Below are 10,665 nucleotides of genomic sequence, written 5' to 3'. Positions count from 1 at the left end.
TCGTTATTGATATTATTATTTCTACCATTTATATGATGTTTGTTCACCAATGTTAAGGGACTAAAACTGAAAAAGGTTAAGTAATCAGAATAATTTGGCTTGCCTAGCTTTCACTAGTAGGCGCTATCACGACTCCTAAGGGTGGAAAATCCAGGTTGTGACAACAGATAACAATATACATACAACACAAAAACAATTAAAGGATAAACATGTACTATTGGGAGGGACATGCGAAATGGGTACAAAATACGATAATTAGAACATGAAATGATAACTAGAACAATCAATAAGCCTTTAACTAGTAACACCAATAACCATAATCAAGAAAATTGCACGACATCACCCTTCATGCTTTTACTCTCAACTTCACTATCAATCAATAATGATAATACGACATCACCCTTCGTGCTTTTACTCTCACTTTCATCATAAACCAATAGATATGGCACGGCATCACCCTCCGTGCACTAAATCTCAAACACGGCACAGCATCACCCTTCATGCATTAACTCTCAAATATGGCATGACATCACCCTTCATGCATTAATACTCACTCTAACCATATAATAATAAACATATAATAACAGGGAGATATAATTAACAAGAATAAGCCTTATGTAAACAATGGTTCCACAATACTAACCTCAACTTCAGAAACAATATTCAATTATCACAGATAGCCTATAATTGCGGAAAGATCGATGAATTTAATAACTAACCAGTCTAAGCATGGATATCATGATAAAAAAGCGATAAATTACAAGAACCAAATCCCACCCATATGTTTTAGCCCAACAACAACGCATAAATACTCGTTGTCACATCTCCTTTTTACACTTGGGGGGTATATAAGGGAGTTTTTCCAATTAAAGTGACATTATTCGAAATGGAATTATTTTAATTTCAGAGTTACCACTTGGAATAGTTTATTATGGTGTCCCAAGTCACCGATTTATTTTAAATCCCAAATTGAGGAAATTTTTTTTCGACTTTATTTAAAAGTGTGCGAACCAGAAATTCTAGATAATGAGTTCTGTTAACCCATGAGAAGGTGTTAGGCATTCCCGGGTTTTGTGGTTTTAGCACGGCCGCTTAGCAATTTATAACTGACTTAAATAAATTGTTTAATTATTCATTTTAAGACCTATGTTCATTTATCCCTTTAACCGCTTTTAGTTGCTTGATTATTCGTAATTTTGGAAATTATCTTAAAAGGAGTTACGCGTACATGAACTCATTTCGTTTGGCACGTTAAGAATCATGTCACGCGTACATGTCCACAATTAATCATGCTTTATTAATATTAAGAAAGTTTGGTAGAAGTTGCACGAACACATACCTCGATTTATTTTTAGAAAAATCATAATTATGTTACGTGAATGTATACATAATCACGATAATATATAGACTAAGTCGCGCCTAAAGCAAGTTACGAATGTTCAAGATTGTTTTCTATACTAGTTAGTATTAATGTGAGGGCCATGGGTTATGAATTTTATTTGTGTATGACACGCCTCAATTTATTTTAAAAGATTGTACTCAACTAAAGCGAACCACGGATGTTCATAATTATTCATCTCCTACGTTTGAGATAATTGTAAAAATGAGAGCTATGGAAAAGTTGTGAGAAAATGTAGTATTTGGTTAACGTTTTTATTAATAAACAAAAACAAAATGGATTAACTTATATCTAACCCAGTTTACTTCTAACGCCCACCATCTAGTATCAAGAAAAAACAATGCAGCACGCAATTATGTGAATGCGTCCTATCTTATCAGGTAAACTCACATCTAATAGAAATTGAACATTTAAAAAAGAAATATCAAATAGAGTAAATCACCTTTCCTTAAAAATCAGCAAAAGGTCATGCCCTAGCTTTTCAGCTTGATAAAATACAAATAACAGTTCAACTTTTTTCTCTACATCTAAGAATATGTACTTGCAGAAGAAATAAAATCTTCAAACAGAATCAAGTTATCACTTATCAGAACAAGAAGAAATGGACATCACAAATTATACGCCCTTGAGCAACTCTCAAGGCTACATGATTATTAGCATTCCAAACAATGACTCAAGTCTAAGAAACAATGGCTTCATATTCCCAGGGTTGAATACCCATTTCCACGTCCGACAGAAAGAATTGAACTGAGAGAATACCTCATCGGTAACAACAGAGTCCCGAATGAGAAAAAGAGAATTATTAGAGCCACAAAAGATTCTTCATCAGGAGCGACCAATAAGTTCAGTTCCTTAAAATACAACAACTACTGCACCATGTAGATAGGTCTACTATCAATAGCCACTAAGCTAATAATGTGTGGTTTTGTAATTTCAACTTTCAACCTTAAGTGAAAATCAGAACTTCAAGCTAACACAAAGGATGTTATAAACAGTATTCGAAACCATGATTAACAAACTGATTCAAAGAATGATTTGAATTTAAACACTTAGTTCAACAAACAAACTAACACAAAAATAGCATATGAGAGGGTATAGGAAAATCTCATGTTGTATCTATGAAATTAGTCATAAACATGGCATACAAATCGATGCTAATAGTCATTCTCTTAACAGAGTAGAACATGTAACTTCACAAAATTAATTTTCATAGAACATGAATTATCCAAATCAAGTTACATGGTCAAAATCGAGAAGAGTACCTTGATGTAGCGGAATATAGAGAAACAATGATAAATATGAATCTAGAGTTCAGCAACATAGTGAATCAGCAACACTCGATAGTGATTTAAGAGTTTAATCACTCTCCGAAACCCAGAGATTAGCTCACAAATTTACAGAAAATCAAATGGGTCATAAAACGCCCAGAAATTGAAGATCAATCACTCCACTTCCAAGCGAAATTCGGACACAGTTTGCTTTTCTTTCTTCAATGAAGATTTCTCCGGGTCTTGACTACTCTAGTTGTCTTCTTTTAATCCTCAGAGGATGATTTCTCTTCCATGATTTTAGTGTGTGTGAGGTGCAAATGAGAATTGCGAGGCGGGCTAGTAGGATTGGTGTTGAAGGAAAGAGTCTGTTCTTGTGTGTTTTAGGTTAGAAAATGAGGAAGAAGAAGTAGGGTTGCCCATTTTTTATCTTCAAAAGACAAAGGTTTCTGATGTTGTTCTATGATGTTTTTTCCCCAGAGATGCGCTGCTCGCTCCTAATCTAAAGCGGAAGGTCCCCTATTTTCTTAGGTCTTCGATCTCTTTTTCTATATCTAGGTTTTAATTAAAGGATAAGGGGTTTGGGTAGGTTAGAGAGATGGGCTGGGTATTTTTTTGAGAGAATTGGGCCATCAGAAATGATTTTAGCCCAAATTTAAAACAAAACCAAATCAAAACCCTTTCTTTTTTTCCTTGATTTTTGCAATGTTAGCCATTTTAAACTCTAATTTAGTTTAATCTAATTTGTATGGTAAAATTATTTATCTATTTTGACTAATTAATTAACTAACCTAAGAATGCATGTTTTTGATTTTTAGTTATTTAAATAATGCGTTTAGCAATGTAATTGATTCCTAAATGCAAATTAAACCTAAGATGACATGAAATTAAAATATGACAATTTTTATGGTTTTTCTCATGATTTTAAAATATTAAACATGCATGAAATGCAACTAAATAAAGAAAAACTCCTAGAAATCCATTAAAATGATTTTGGTCTATTTTTAGGAGTTATTTTCATGTAGGGCAAAAATTAGGTGCTCACAGCTGCCCCTCTTTGCTCGGAAACATGAAGAGTTTTCGGGCAAAGATAAAGTGAGCAATTACAAGCAATTTTTGCCCGTTTGAAACTCCATTTGGAAGCATTTTGAATTTTTTGACCGAACCTTGCTTCAGAGGTTGCCTACATAACCTTGACTATAAAGGAATTGGGTCAGTGTAGTTTTGGAAGTTTTGGTAGCTAGGACTACCGAGAAACTGTGACTTCACTGCTGTTTCTGCTGTTTCTGCTTACTGAACTCATTATTACACCAAAATGAAATATGAAAAGCTAAACTAGCTAAGCCTATCAACTATGAGTTACAAGATTCTTATCTATAAACCTTCTAAAACTTGATCTTGAGTCTTGGCTGGTTCTTCATGCAGACTCTGATTCGAATCTTGATGCTCGTTAGCTGCAACCGCTGGTTTATTCTTCTTCTGCTTTTCGGATCAAGGCGGGACATGCAAAACTTGTGACTTCAATTATATCTTGAGCAGCCCGCTTCTTTTCTCCGCTTCTACACTTAGAGTTTACTTCTTTTCTTGTTTTTTTTCTTTTATTCGAATCGAGACTTCTTTTTTGGTCGCCTCAAGGTAAAAACTTGCTCAGGCACCAAAACAATCAAACGAACGAAATTTTCAGCCCCAGTTTTCACTAGAAAAATTTCGTGAGTTATTGTAACAAAAATCTAAACTACTTCTTTATTGAAAGCAAATAAAATCGGGATTGTGCATCTTTGAGAAAAAGATATTAGGGAGTGGAGACCCTATATTTAAAATGAAATCAAATGGGAATCAGAGGCCCTAAGTTTGAAAGATTAACAGGTTATGTTGGCATCAACTAGGGAGTGGGAACCTATACTAGGAAAGATTACCAGGTTATGCTGGCATCGGCTAGAGAGTGGGACCCTACGTTGGAAAAATTACCAAGTTATGCTAGAAAATTCATCGGGTTATGCCGTAAAAGTCCTCGGGTTATGTCGAGAAAGTCATCGGGTTATGCCAGAAAGGTCCTCGGGTTATGCTGGGGAAGTCATCGGGTTATGCCGGAAAGGTCCTCGAGTTATGCCAGGGAAGTCATCAGGTTATGCTGGAAAAGTCCACGGGTTATGCCGGGAAGGTCATCGGGTTATTCCGGAAAGGTCCTCAAGTTATGCCGAAAAGGTCCTCGGGTTATGCCGGGGAAGGTCATCGGGTTATGCCGGAAAGGTCCTCGAGTTATGCTGGGGAAGTCATCGGGTTATGCCGGGAAGGTCCTAGGGTTATGCTGGGGAAGTCATCGGGTTATGCTGGGAAGGTCCTCGAGTTATGTCGGGGAAGTCATCGGGTTATGCCGGAAAGGTTGTCGGGTTATGCCGAGGATAACTAGGGAATGAGACCATATGTTGAAAATGATTACCAGGTTATGCTGGCATAGACTAGGGCTAGGACCCTATGTTGGAAAGATTACCAGATTATGGTGACATTAGTTAGGGAGTGGGATCCTATGTTGGAAAAGATTACCAGGTTATGCTGGCATCAGCTAGGGAATGAGACCCTAAGTTGGAAAAGATTACCATGTTATGCTTACATCAGCTAGGGAGTGGGACCCTATATTGGAAAAGATTACTAGGTTATGTTGGCATCAGCTAGGGAGTGGGACCCTATGCTACCGTAATTTTGAATTTTCTTCTTCTTTCTTTTCATTTCATTTTTTAAGAAAATGAGTAAAATTGCAGGAAACAATTCGGAGGAGACTTCCCTTTTGGATTGATTATTGCTGCAACACTGTTTCTAGCCCTTGCGCAGTTTCTCTTTGGTTGCACCTGCTTCTTGCAAGGTTGCTTCGGATTGCACATGTTTCATATTTTCAAACAAAGAACAATTGTTAGTTTGAAATAGTGGTTGGTTTTGTGGCCTTGATTATTTCAACACTTGATCTCGACCCGGCTTCTTTGATGAAGATCTCAACTGCAACTGCTTGTTCCCTGAGGACTGATTTCATTTTAGGCCCTGGAGACCCTCTGATTTTTTCAGACTTTGCCATGGCGGTTGGTTGGTGGAACTCACCCTTATCGATTTTATTTTGCCTTCATAGGCCTTTCACTTATGACTCTTTTGGCTCCTCAAACTTTGTCGCAATGGTTAGTTGTGTGGGACTTTAACCTTTTCAACTTTATTTTGCCTTCATAAGCCTTTCATTCTTGCTTCTTTCTTCCGATTTCAATTTCAGAGCATTTGGGGTACCTTGACTTTTCAAACCTTTGCCGAGATGGTTAGCCACGTGGGACCAGACCTTTTTAACTTCATTTGCCTTTATAGGCACTTCAATTTGATTTTCTCATTCCAAGAGTTTTCAATTTCAAAACATCAGCCACCATGGCCGGTCGAAGTCGACTTGATGCCCATGACGAAGCTGGGTGCCTTATTGCACATTAGCTCGTGTCAATCAGTCTGGCCATCCCTTCTTTGTCCCAGTTTCGGAATAGAGTTAGACCGAAAAGGATTCAAAGAAAAAATAAACAATGGAATGGATAAATGAATTTAGACAAGAGGTATCCCTTTCGAGGAAAGGAAAGAAGGACTTATCTGGAGTACATGCGGACTTCAATGAACATGACATGCCATTTGGACATGATGCCTGATCCATGCAAATCGTCCGACTCTTAGAAATTCATCACAACTTTGGCCTCAAAATGGAGAAACCTTGCCAAGACTCTATCGATGCCGATGGCTATGAGGATCCTCTTTTCGATGAGGGGCGCTCTTTGCGGGTTTTCATGAGCTGACCTCTCTCATTTATCTTCTTACCGTCGCCTTGTAGTGCTCTTTGCGAGTTTTCACTAACAAGACTCTCTTATTTTCAATTTCTCTGCTTACTATCGCCTTACGGTGTCCGTGTGAGTTTTCACCAATAAGGCTCCCTCATTTTATTTCTCTCATTTTGATTGCATCAGATCCAAGTAGCTATATTCTCTGATCTTTGAACATTCTCACCGACTGATCAGAAGGACTTGAACGGATTTGGGTAAAAATGATTTGGACTGAATTACAACTTTGGAACCATTCGGGCGGGATCATCGCCGAACCATTATCACATCTGCCCCAATTTTACTTTTGGGGGAATTTGAATTTTTATTTTAGTGTGACTGAACCCCAGAGGGAGGCTGCCTATGTGTCCTTTAGGAATCAAGTCGAACGTAGTTCAGGGAAACTTTTGTTTTTATTTTGCTTTTTGTTTTATTTTGTTTTCTCTTTCTTTTTCCTCTCTTTGTTTTTTCATTTTTTTTAATTTCATTTTCTTTGTCTTTTCTTCCCCCCTTTTTGTATCTTTTTTTTCTCCTTTTTCATTTTTTTAATTCATTTCATTTTTTTCAATTTTTATTTTTTTCAATAATACTTTCAGGTTCCAAAGAAGGTAATGAAAGAAAAGTAACCGGCTCAAAGAGTTTGCAAAAGGTTGATAGTGTTTGGGTAGAAAGAATAAAAGATTTCTTCATCCCAACCGGAGAACATTTATGTTATATAGAGGATCCAACATGGTACCTTTTGACAACACTTGTATTGACAGTTGTTTCAGGGACACTTCCTTCGATGTGTCCCAAGTACAACACACTCTTTTGACAGTACTCTTATTGCAATGTATGGACCTTTCCAATCTGGAACCAATTTTTCTTTAGCTATTCCGAGTCTTTGCTTTTTCCTTAAACTTATCTTCATTTCATTTTGATTCTTGACTCATAATTTCGAAGTCTGACAATGTTTCAGGATCTGGGCATGAAGTCCGCAAGCATGTCATGTTATTGAAATTTGCATTTAAAAGAACTGAAAAGAGAATAAGAAAAGTGACAAGATAAAGAAAAGAGAATTCGTGGACAATGAACAATTGTTTTTTTTATATTTTTTATTTGGAATTTTCGAAAGAAATGCTTTAAAAGAAGAATTGACATATTTTCTTTTTTTCGATTTTTGATTTTGATTTTATCTTTATTTTTGAAAGAAAGACTTCTAAATATTCCTTTTTTTATTTATTTGAACTTTGAGAATTTCAAAAGTAAAAGGAAGATATTTTTATTTAAATTTTCATTTGTTTTTTCTTTTTCTAAAGAAGAAAGAATTATATTTTTTGGATTTTGGATGTTGCCTCTTAATTTTCGAAAGAGGGACTTTTAAGAAAAATATTTTGGATTTCTGATTTATTTTTGTTTTTAAATTTATAAAAGTACTTCTAAAGAAAAAAGAAAGTATTTTTGAACTTCAATTTTTTTTTTAAATTTTTTTCTGAAAGAAAGACTTTTAAACAAGAAAAAGAATATATTTTTTTGGATTTGTTTTTTAAATTTTTGGTAAAAAAACTTCAAAATAAAGGAAACCCGTATTTTGGATTTTGATTTTATTTTTTTTATTTCTTTTTTTTTCTGTATGAAAGACTCTAGAAAGAAGTAAACTATTTTTTGAGTTTAAACAAATTTTTTTTTGAATTTTCTAGGGAAAGATTTCTAAAGAAGGAACTAAAGGAAAATATTTTTGGATTTTTGAGAATTGGAGCCGGAACTGATGAGGTTTGCCTACGTATCTCACATCTGGTGAGAATCAGACCCGCGTAGTTCGGTCAGTTTTGACGGAACATGGAAACATGACTTTTGAAAATATTGGCTTATTTTAAAATGATTTTTTTTTCAGGATTTCGGAAAAGTTTCAAGATTTTCAAATAACTACCTCACTCTTGATTTTTTTTTCTTTTCTTAGCTGGTCAACATGCAAGACAAAACAAATAAATGTTCACATAGCACGTAGGATGCATCAGGATGATATGTTATTTTGGTACACCTGTCCTAAACGAACCCAACCCCTATGTTGAGTCCCCAAAGTCAAATGCACGTGATGCAAATAAATGTCCCTACTAGGGATCCAGCTCCGGCATGAGGTTACGTTATTCTAAGTTTAAACCTGGGGTTATATTCTAGACCTGGCTTACTCAAGCAGACAACTCGAGCCGAAGAGGGGGAAATGTACCGGGAGCACGAAAGTCTACCCGGCCTTGTTGCTGGCCCGTCGTCGTTCTATTTGGTATAACTTTTAACAGAAAAAGTGGGTCACACCAATGTGTGCACCGTTTTTTAGAAGACTCAGAAGGGAGGCGTAAGAAGACAGTTTAATACAGTTCAAATAATATCAAAGCGATAAATAAGCGGCAATTAGCACATTAGGCACACAAAATACAGTAATATCAGCAATTAATAAAGCCAAGTAAACATCACATTAACAAGCACAAATTCTTGAACCCTGAATCAGAGATTCTGGGTTCTTATCCCCAACAGAGTCGCCAGAGCTGTCACACCTCCTTTTTATACCCGAGGGGTATATAAGGGAGTTTTTCCAATTAAAGTGACATTATTCAAAGTTGCGCGAATGCATACCTCAATTTATTTTTAGAAAAATCATATTTATGTTACGCGAACATATGCGTAATCACGAAAATAGACTAAGTCGCGCCTAACGCAAGGTACGAATGTTCAAGATTGTTTTCTATACTAGTTAGTATTAATGTGAGGGCCATGGGTTATGGATTTTATTTATCTATGACACGCCTTAATTTATTTTAAAAGATTGTACTCAACTAAAGTGAACCACGGATGTTCATAATTATTCATCTCCTACGTTTGAGATAATTGTAAAACGGAGAGTTATGGAAAAGCTGTGAGAAAATGTAGTATTTGGTTAACGTTTTTATTAATAAACAAAAAAAATGGATTAACTTATATCAAACCCAGTTTACTTCTAACGCCCACCATCTAGTATCTAGAAAAAAATAACATGCAGCACGCAGTTATGTGAATGCGTCCTATCTTATCAGGTAAACTCACATCTAATGAACATTGAACATCTAAAAAAGAAATATCAAATAGAGTAAATCAACTTTCCTTAAAAATCAGCAAAAGTTCATGCCATAGCTTTTCAGCTTGATAAAATATAAATAGCAGTTAAACTTTTTTCTCTACATCTATGAATATGTACTAGCAGAAGAAATAAAATCTTCAAAGGGAATCAAGTTATCACTTATCAGAACAAGAAGAAATGGACACCACAAATTATATGCCCTCGAGCAACTCTGGAGGCTACATGATTATTAGCATTCCAAACAAAAGACTCAGGTCTATGAAACAATAGCTTCATATTCCCAGGGTTGAATATCCATTTCCACGTCCGATAGAAAGAATTAAACTGAGAGAAAAGCTCATCGGCAACAACAGAGTCTGGAATGAGAAAAAGAGCATTTTTAGAGCCACAAAAGATTCTTCATCAGGAGCGACCATTAAGTTCAGTTCCTTAAAATACAACAACTACTGCTCCATGTAGATAGGTCTACTATCAATAGACACTAAGCTAATAATGTGTGGTTTGTAATTTCAACTTTCAACCTTAAGTGAAAATCAGAACATCAAGCTAACACAAATGAAGTTATAAGCAGTATTCGAAACCATGATTAACAAACTGATTCAAAGAATGATTTGAATTTAAACACTTAGTTCAACAAACAAACTAACACAAAAATAGCATATGAGAGGGTATAGAAAAATCTCATGTTTTATCTATGAAATTAGTCATAAACATGGCATACAAATCGACGCTAATAGTCATTATCTTAACAGAGAAGAACATGTAACTTCACAAAATTATTTTTCATAGAACATGAATTATCCAAATCAAGTTACATGGTCAAAATCAAGAAGAGTACCTTGATGTAGAAATGGAATATAGAGAAACAGTGATAAAAATGAATCTGGAGTTCAGCAACGTAGTGAATCAGCAACACTCAACAATGATTTAAGAGTTTAATCACTCTCTGAAACCCAGAGATTAGCTCACAAATTTTCAGAAAATTAAATGGGTCTTAAAACACCCAGAAATTGAAGATCAATCACTGCACTTCCAAGCGAAATTCGGACACAACTTGCTTTTCTTTCTTCAATGAAG

At 35.4% G+C, this 10,665-nt stretch overlaps 1 long non-coding RNA gene across 1 annotated transcript; it reads right to left on the bottom strand.

Annotated features, from left to right (window-relative positions):
• Window positions 1–1,828: 1,828 nt before the first annotated feature.
• On the bottom strand, window positions 1,829–3,212 carry LOC107825498 (uncharacterized). The gene is made up of 2 exons (XR_001657089.2): window positions 2,662–3,212; window positions 1,829–2,268 (listed from the first exon to the last, which is right to left on the bottom strand). It is a non-coding gene; the product is annotated as an uncharacterized LOC107825498 (long non-coding RNA).
• Window positions 3,213–10,665: the final 7,453 nt, after the last annotated feature.

This window comes from Nicotiana tabacum, chromosome 22, assembly GCF_000715075.1.
Source record: "Nicotiana tabacum cultivar K326 chromosome 22, ASM71507v2, whole genome shotgun sequence".
NCBI lineage: Eukaryota > Viridiplantae > Streptophyta > Magnoliopsida > Solanales > Solanaceae > Nicotiana > Nicotiana tabacum.
Note: the sequence above shows the minus strand (reverse complement) of the source record. Positions and strands in the feature narration are given on the sequence as shown.